Below are 8,454 nucleotides of genomic sequence, written 5' to 3' on the forward strand. Positions count from 1 at the left end.
CAACTATTTATAACTGGTTAAATGAATTTAAACGTGGTCGTACATCAACAAAGGATGAACCACGCTCAGGACGTCCTGTAGAGGTGACTACACCAGAAATGATCAATAAAATCCACGATATGGTGTTAAGTGACCGAAGATTAAAGTTGAGTGAGATAATTGAGGTTACAGGGATCTCAAAAGGTAGCGTCATTTCTATTTTACATGACAAATTGGGCATGAAAAAAATTTCTGCAAGATGGGTGCCGCGTTTGCTCACAGTCGACAATAAACGCAATAGGGTGGTGGCCTCTAAAGCCCTGTTGTCGCTCATGCAACGCAATCCGGATGAATTTTTTCGTCGCTTTGTGACTGTAGATGAAACATGAATACACCACTATACTCCCGAGACGAAAGAACAGTCAAAGCAGTGGATTGCGAAAGGCGAACCATGTCCAAAGAAGGCGAAAACCGTAAAATCAGCTGGTAAGGTTATGGCTACTGTATTTTGGGATGCACGTGGAATTATTTTCGTTGACTATTTGGAAAAAGGAAAAACAATAACAAGGGATTATTATGCATCTTTATTGGACCAGCTAAAAAACAAAATTGAAGAAAAACGGCCTCATTTAAACAGGAAAAAAATCCTCTTTCATCAGGACAATGCCCGTGTTCACACATGTTTACGATCAATGGCTAAAATTGAAGAATTGAAGTTCGAATTGGTCGACCACCCACCGTATTCGCCAGATTTAGCCCCCAGTGACTTTTTCCTTTTCCCAAACTTAAAAAAATGGCTAAGTGGACAACGTTTTTTTTCAAATGAAGAAGTCATCGATCGGACAAATGCTTATTTTGAGGACCTTCCGAAAACTTATTTTTCTGACGGTTTAAAAAAAATTGAGAAACGTCTAACCAAGTGTATTGAGCTCCAAGGAGATTATGTTGAGAAATAAAAAAAAAAAAAAAAACTGTTTTAATGCTTTTTTCTAAGGAATTATTGACCCACCCTCGTATCTAACACATTGTCAACAACAATTATTAATCTTTCGAGGTTATCTGAGCCTCGGTGAAAAGATTTTTGCTTGCAGCAATGATATTAATATGGACGAAGCATCTAGAAAATAAAATGACACTCACTTTGTGTCGGGTCTGCCGGATGGCGAAATTCATATTTTAATATCGGTATCCTACGCTCAAATGAACATTATGCTTGTAAGCGGTCTGGCCACACTGATGGGTCTGCCCATACAAAATTTCTGACTGTCAGGTTTCGACTCCACCGTTATTATTGTGTTACAAAATGCCAATGTGCCTAGTTAAAAACTGTAAAAAAAATCTACTAAACACTCCAAGAAAGATGGGATATCACTTTTCATGTGTTAGTATTATTTATTATTTATAAAATGCCATTTTAAGATAATGTTTATTCAATGCAATTGAATGACAGAAACCATTGGACAGTCGCCTGTGATGCGCTGGGCTCACTTGCGTCTAATCTCCGAGAAGTCGTAAGTAACCGAGAATCTGTTTCTAACGCAATGAGTCATGACACTAATACGCCATTACAATAAAGGTTATATTACTATAAATTCTCGAAGCTTGTATCGCATAATGGAAATGGATACGTCATATGGTCACGTGACATCTACCTATACATCTGTGAATGACTTTCATGCACAATTTCTTGTGCGCGTCGGGTATGAAGTGAGTTGTCCATTTAATATGTCATTGGCTTGCAGAATCAAGACATCGGTTCTATATTCTGTCCGTGATGTCCAACATTTTCTTTTCCTACACCCATTTTTCTTATAATATAGTAATCTATAATAGTATAATGTTATTATCTTTAATTTTTTGTTGTTAACATCTACATTCTAGATCTTATTTTTGGTGACATTTTTTTATTGAGCAGAAATGCTTTTACCCGATGCAGTATATTTTAACTGCTCTACCGATAATATTATTATACCTTACTATATATATTGGGATTAAATATACCGTGTGGAGTTCTCTCAAAAGCTTTATATTTGCATTATTAAAGCGTATTAAAAATCATAAAAATTGCTAAAAAGAATGTCAATAGATGTATTCAAATATTATTAGGTCCATATAATTATTAATTCGGTGAACTATAATATAATACTATCATGTCATCAAAGCTATATAGTCTTATTATTATTATGTTTAGTAATAAGCTTCGCACGAGGTCGCTTCGTTAATCGATATACGTTTATCTTTGGTACAACAAAACAATACTTACTCATTATATTTAACATTATCAAAATAATTGTATATGGGTAGACAATAAATGTCAAAATAAAAATAATTATTTTTTTATTATTATTATTCCATGACCAATCCTAATAGGATTATATGGGCCTCCACAGAGTAGAGGTTTGTATTAACAGATTTTATTTTTACGAGAAATGGATGTCAGCCACTTGCTCAACCTACTAGGTCCATACCCTGACTCATACACAAATTGAAAAACAATATGTGTACTTGCCAGACCCAGGAAAATGGTTACGACAGCAGTAAAAGTAAAACAAAACAACAACAAATTAAAATCGAATCCAAAAAATGTTATGTTAATCCGTGGTGAAAATTCAAAATTAGAAGGGAAAAACAAACATAGTTTGTATTTTGTATAAACTAGCAGAGCCAGCTGCCTTGCTAAACCTTGCAGGTCGCTTGCCATCCTAATCTAATAGAAATAAGTCTTGGATTTTAATAAATCATGAAAAAAGTCTTATCATCATGAAACCCATTGAATTGGCACGGTGATTACTTGATATAGTAGGTAATTTAGATAGTCATATTTTTTTCATTAGAATGCATAATTAATTTGACGCGATTCAATTGACAATATAGTTTTATTTTCCATACATTGAGCTTGTTGCAGTATGAATAATACGTTTTGTTTATTAAATGGAGGAAGATCCCATGCGATTAAAAAACGACTAAAAACTATTTTTTGTGAAGATAATTATCACACTGAAGGGGTGGGTCCATATGCTTTGCTTAGGAGTAAAAGTATTAACAAATGTATTTTATTTTCAAAATAGTTAGTAGTTAATATACTAATGAATAAAGTCCAACATGCTTATACAAAAAATATAAAAAATAAAATTCTCATCATGAGTGACTTTATTAACTATTAACGACATTACGAGCTTCACACAATCTGGTACGTAACATGGATTATTATGGTATTGTATAATAATAATATACTAGCAGAGCCAGCTGGCGGTCGCCAGTCTGTCTCGCTAGGTCTTGCAGACGGCTTAGTGGTGGTGGATTTTAATATAATTGTCAAGTATGCATAGCGGTACCATAGTTTTCCCTTCAGGGTGGATTCTCATTCACCTCAGACAGTTTGACATTTCGCTGATTTGTCAGTTTTACGATTTGCAAGTCGTCACTGCCGATATAAATTTGGGGTCATATGCGTAGTCTATTCTGGAGTCTGGCCTTCACAATATCGTCTGACACCACGTCAGACTGATAGGCCAAGCAGAATAGCTGGCAATCGTCGATTGCTATCACTGACATTTTAATAGAATATAATAATATGTTTATATATTGCACTTTTTCATTCATACTTATTTGTTTTCGTCGAACTAATCTCTATATTATATATAAAAATCTCATGTCACGATGTTTGTGGTCGAACTCCTCCGAAATGGCTCGACCGATTTTTATGATTTTTTTATGTATATTTGTAAAGTATGAGAATAGGTCAACAAGTATATTTCATACCGCTATGTGATTAGGGTATCTCTATCCAGAAAATTTTTCTTTTATTTTTTTGACAATTTTTTTTTTGTATTTTGTTTATTATTTGGCATAAAAAAATACCTATAACCCCAAATTTTCACCCTCCTACCCCTACCCTCCCATTTTTTAATCGCGATTTTATTATTTTTGTATGAACAAATTTAACCGTCGTTCGTATTTCAAACAGAACGAAATTATTTATGTTGTTGAATGACAGATGGGACTACGTCCGAGAAGAATTTAAGAGAGGCGTCGCGTCATTTTGACATTTCATTCGGCATATCACAACGCAGTGCGTGCAAAATTTTATACGATTTATTTTAATTTATCTATTTTTATGTGCGTGTATTACAGTGCACAATGCCAGCAAGACGCAAGGAGGGCCATTTGGGCCATCGAACGAATAAAGCAACAAACATGCGAAATAGTAGAGCAGAAAGAACAGACGAACAAATCCAACAAGATAACAAAAACGTGCGTGTAAGCATGTCGCAATTGCGTGCATCTCAATCACAAGAGGCACGAGCTGAACGAAATCAACAACGACAATTGGAACGGAGCCAAGTGCGCCGGTTCGTAGTTAACACACGCAGAGCAAATGACCGACAACGCCAACAAGTACATCGAACATTTACATCCGCTTCGTTCCTTCGTCTCGCATTCGAGTACGAGCCAGATATTGAATATTCCGCTCATCCGAAAGTGCTGATTGGTGCTATGGACAAAGAATGTTCCCATTGTCATGCGCTCAAATTCAAACATGAGTCAGCCGGGATGTGTTGCACATCACGAAAAGTGCAACTACCAGAAATTGAGATACCACCAGAACCATTGAACGGCTTGCTCATTGGCATGGTTCCAGATTCAAACCTGTTCCTGAAGTCCATTCGCACATTCAATTCATGCTTCCAAATGACTTCGTCCGGAGCAACAAAAATAGTTCACAATACTGCGGCAAATGGTCAACAATTCCATTCTACGTTCAAAATCAAAGGCCAAGTATACCACAAAGTAGGCTCATTGCTGCCAATGCCAAACGAACCACATACATTTTTCATACATTTTTACAAATCTACTTCATGGGCGCGGCGGTGAGGACATCAATCATGTGGATGCACGTTGCGGCTACAATAGCCTCAATTCGCCTAATGCCAGGCGCATCGTCAGCGAACTGGACGCCATGTTGAATGAGCACAATGAATTATTGAAATTCTTCAAAGCACACATGCACGAATTGCAAAGTGACAATCACGCTATTGTCATCAATCCTGATAAAACACCAGCTGGAGAGCACGTACGTCGATTCAATGCGACTGTTATTGACGACATTGCTGGAATCATGGTTGGCGACCGCACATCGACGCGAGAAATCGTGATTCGAAGAAGAAACAATAATCTGGAGTTCATCGCTGACACACACCGTTCATACGACGCTCTCCAATATCCGCTAATTTTTTGGTAGGGACAAGACGGGTATTGCATAAACCAGGGGGGGGCAAACTTTTTGGATGGAGGGCCAAATTCAAGAATTCAAAATGAACGGCGGGCCGCAAGTAAAAGATATACACTATTTAGATATACACTATTTATTATCATTAAAAATAAACATTACAAAAAAAAAATGAGAAGAATGAAACTGTTGTGCATTTTTGAACATTTTTTTTTAAATTCAGGTGTTAATTTTGTAGTTGATATTCTCAAAACTGCTTGTAAATGGGCATCGGGGATATTTGATCGTAAATAATTTTTATTGAGGTTCATGATCGAAAATGTTTGTTCACATATATAGGTTGATCCAAAAATAACGAACATTTTTCTTGCAATAATGTTTAGGTCGGTCGAATTTGTCTGAATTAAGGGATTGTAAAATTTGGAGATTTCTTCACGACGATGCAATTCTCTTAAATCAGTGTCACACTGTAGATCAATAATCTCAAGTTGTAGCTCTGTCGGTACACTATCAATATCTATTGAAATCGATGTTCATCGTAGAAAATAGTCATTACATAGTGTGAGACGAAACGCAAGGAAGACATACTGAGCTAATAAATTTACGAAACAGCAAATTCTTCAAATTCAAATCTATTGTCAATGTTTTTTTTTAAAAATTATAAAAAAGTTATTCGTAATCAGAAGTACAATTAATGATGGCGGGCCGCAAAAAAATACCCGGCGGGCCACATGCGGCCCGCGGGCCGCAGTTTGCCCTCCCCTGGCATAAACAGTAAACAACGAGATCCTGCCACATGTAATTCATTCATTATGAACATCATTACTCATTTTGAATTGAGAAAATGAATGGTTGATGTTTTTATCGGCAGTCATCGTCTACAGCGCTCTATTCCTCTTTCTGTCATAGATCCCATCCCCACACACTTACGATACATTCGTTATTTTTTATTTAACAACCAAAATATTCACTAGAAATAATTTATATGGCAGAACAACGTTTGCCGGGTCAGCTAGTAATACATATTATTTATTACACGTCATGTTGTTGGTTAGTTTTTTTATAATTCATTAAACCCTGCCTAAACCAAACAACAGTAGTTAAAAATATTATTCTATCTATTAAAATCCTTACATCGCTGACAACAGAACTGTTGTGTCTCCATTAGATATAATTAGCATGTTATTTAAATGTGGTAATTAAATACTCTGCGGTGAATGAGATATTAAATATCCAAAATGATGTATGATTTAATGGCATAATTTTAAATATTTCATAGACCCATGCGTAATATGGCTTGGTTTTCTCAGGGCTTAATTGAATTTTAAAAACTAACCAATACTATCTGTAAACTGTAGTCTTATTTCAATGTAAACAAATACGTATAACTGACGAAGCTTTGTCTGTACTATCTATGGTAGATCCACCCTACCTCCACCCATCGCCACAGCAGGATAGTCTAATTTTTCATACATTTAGATTATTGCATTACAGTACGTTTTATTTATTTAACGGGGGAAGATCCCATTACATTGAAAAAAATGTAAAAAACTATTTCTCATAATGCCTTTTAAGATACTCGTAATTACCACCCAGAAGGGGTTAGGCGCAAAAAAAGGATTTTATTTTAAAATTCGTAAGTACTTAATATACTAATGAATAAATTCCAATATGCTAAATTTATTATTTAACAAATTATCTGGATGGGGAAATAGAAAAAATATTATATTTATCATGTAAAAAATGGAATAAGTAATAACTTACTTATTGTACTTAATTGTGTCGTAAAAAGGTCATAGATGACTATATTTGACTATAAGTATATTGTATTTCACTTAGCAGTGATCAACGATAAAATGTATATGGATAATTAATAATGTCATTATTAAAAGAAACATTATTGAGTATTAATAGTTCCATATCATCCGATTTGGATCAGACATGGTCGAAAGAAGAAGATTAATAGTTACTAATTATATAAAATAAGAAGAAAGGTTACTGTAATTTTATATATAATTATTATTATAAAATATATAAACATCATTAATTTTTAATTACTTGTATTTCGTCACATGAATTTCATTTACCTTTTTTTTACTTTACCATTTTTTCGATTATTCCTGCATATTCTAAATTTGAATTCTGACACGTCAAATGAAAACGTTTGCAAAAGAAAACAAATTACAATCAATAGTCAATTAGTTTGACAGATAAAAAACAGTGACGTCGTTTTAGATTATAGTTTTGTAGTAATTAGTGAGGAAATATGCATTTATTTCTTGTAGCACGCCAATGTGTTGCTTACAAATTTGAATAGTTTTGTGGAATATTAATTTAGATTTGTGAAATATCGATTATATAGAAAGTATTAAGCGACATTATAATCAATTTGCGTTAGATGAACGGCAAGATGCGAAAATGTATGGTGATAAATATAAAACGCGATTTAAAAATGATATTATCTGTGATTGTGTCGAGTTTTATCAGATTGTGCCGGATTCAAGTGGAAGTAGATTCGGGACTCCAAAAATTGAAGTGAATTCCTTTAATAATCAACAAAATGGTATTTAAATAAAAAATATGGTGCGTTTTCCAAAACCTCTTAGGATAATAATATATAGGAGATCCTACATTACCACACGAAAGTCAAGACAAAGAAAATAATGTATTATAATTGACTATTATATTTGACTCTAAATATGTATTTCACTTAGAGGTGATAAAAGATAAAATAGCAAACAACATGCGTAATGTCATTATTTGCAATATTAAATAAGAAGAAACATTATTGAAATTTAATTATAATTAAGAAATATAAAACATTGAGTATTAATTACGTAATGTAATTTCCTATATTATAAGTCTGACATTATTTATTGATAGTAGTATTAAAATTCTCTATTGCTATTATTACTAATGAATAAACATATAGAAAAACTCATATTAAAGACCTACAAACTTATCTAAGCAATGGCCAAAAATGGAACTACGAACTACCATAGGACGCCATTTTGAAAATGTCATTCGAATGTCTGATTTTGTCCAGTTACGAGTTTTGATTGGGTAGTTTTCGACAGTGGCTCCCCCATCCCATTCTTCAGATTAGTTTGTAGGTCTGTACAGTGAATGTTTTAATTGATTATTTTTATGCTAATAGAAATTTCATATTATTGTTCGATGTTTTTTCGGATTTCTACAAATTCCTAATTTGAAAATATTCTGATATGATAAATAAAGTTATAATC

The sequence above is a fragment of the Rhyacophila brunnea genome, unplaced genomic scaffold (assembly GCF_057557595.1).
Source record: "Rhyacophila brunnea isolate RB1 unplaced genomic scaffold, BYU_Rbru_1.0 scaffold_3, whole genome shotgun sequence".
Lineage (NCBI taxonomy): Eukaryota > Metazoa > Arthropoda > Insecta > Trichoptera > Rhyacophilidae > Rhyacophila > Rhyacophila brunnea.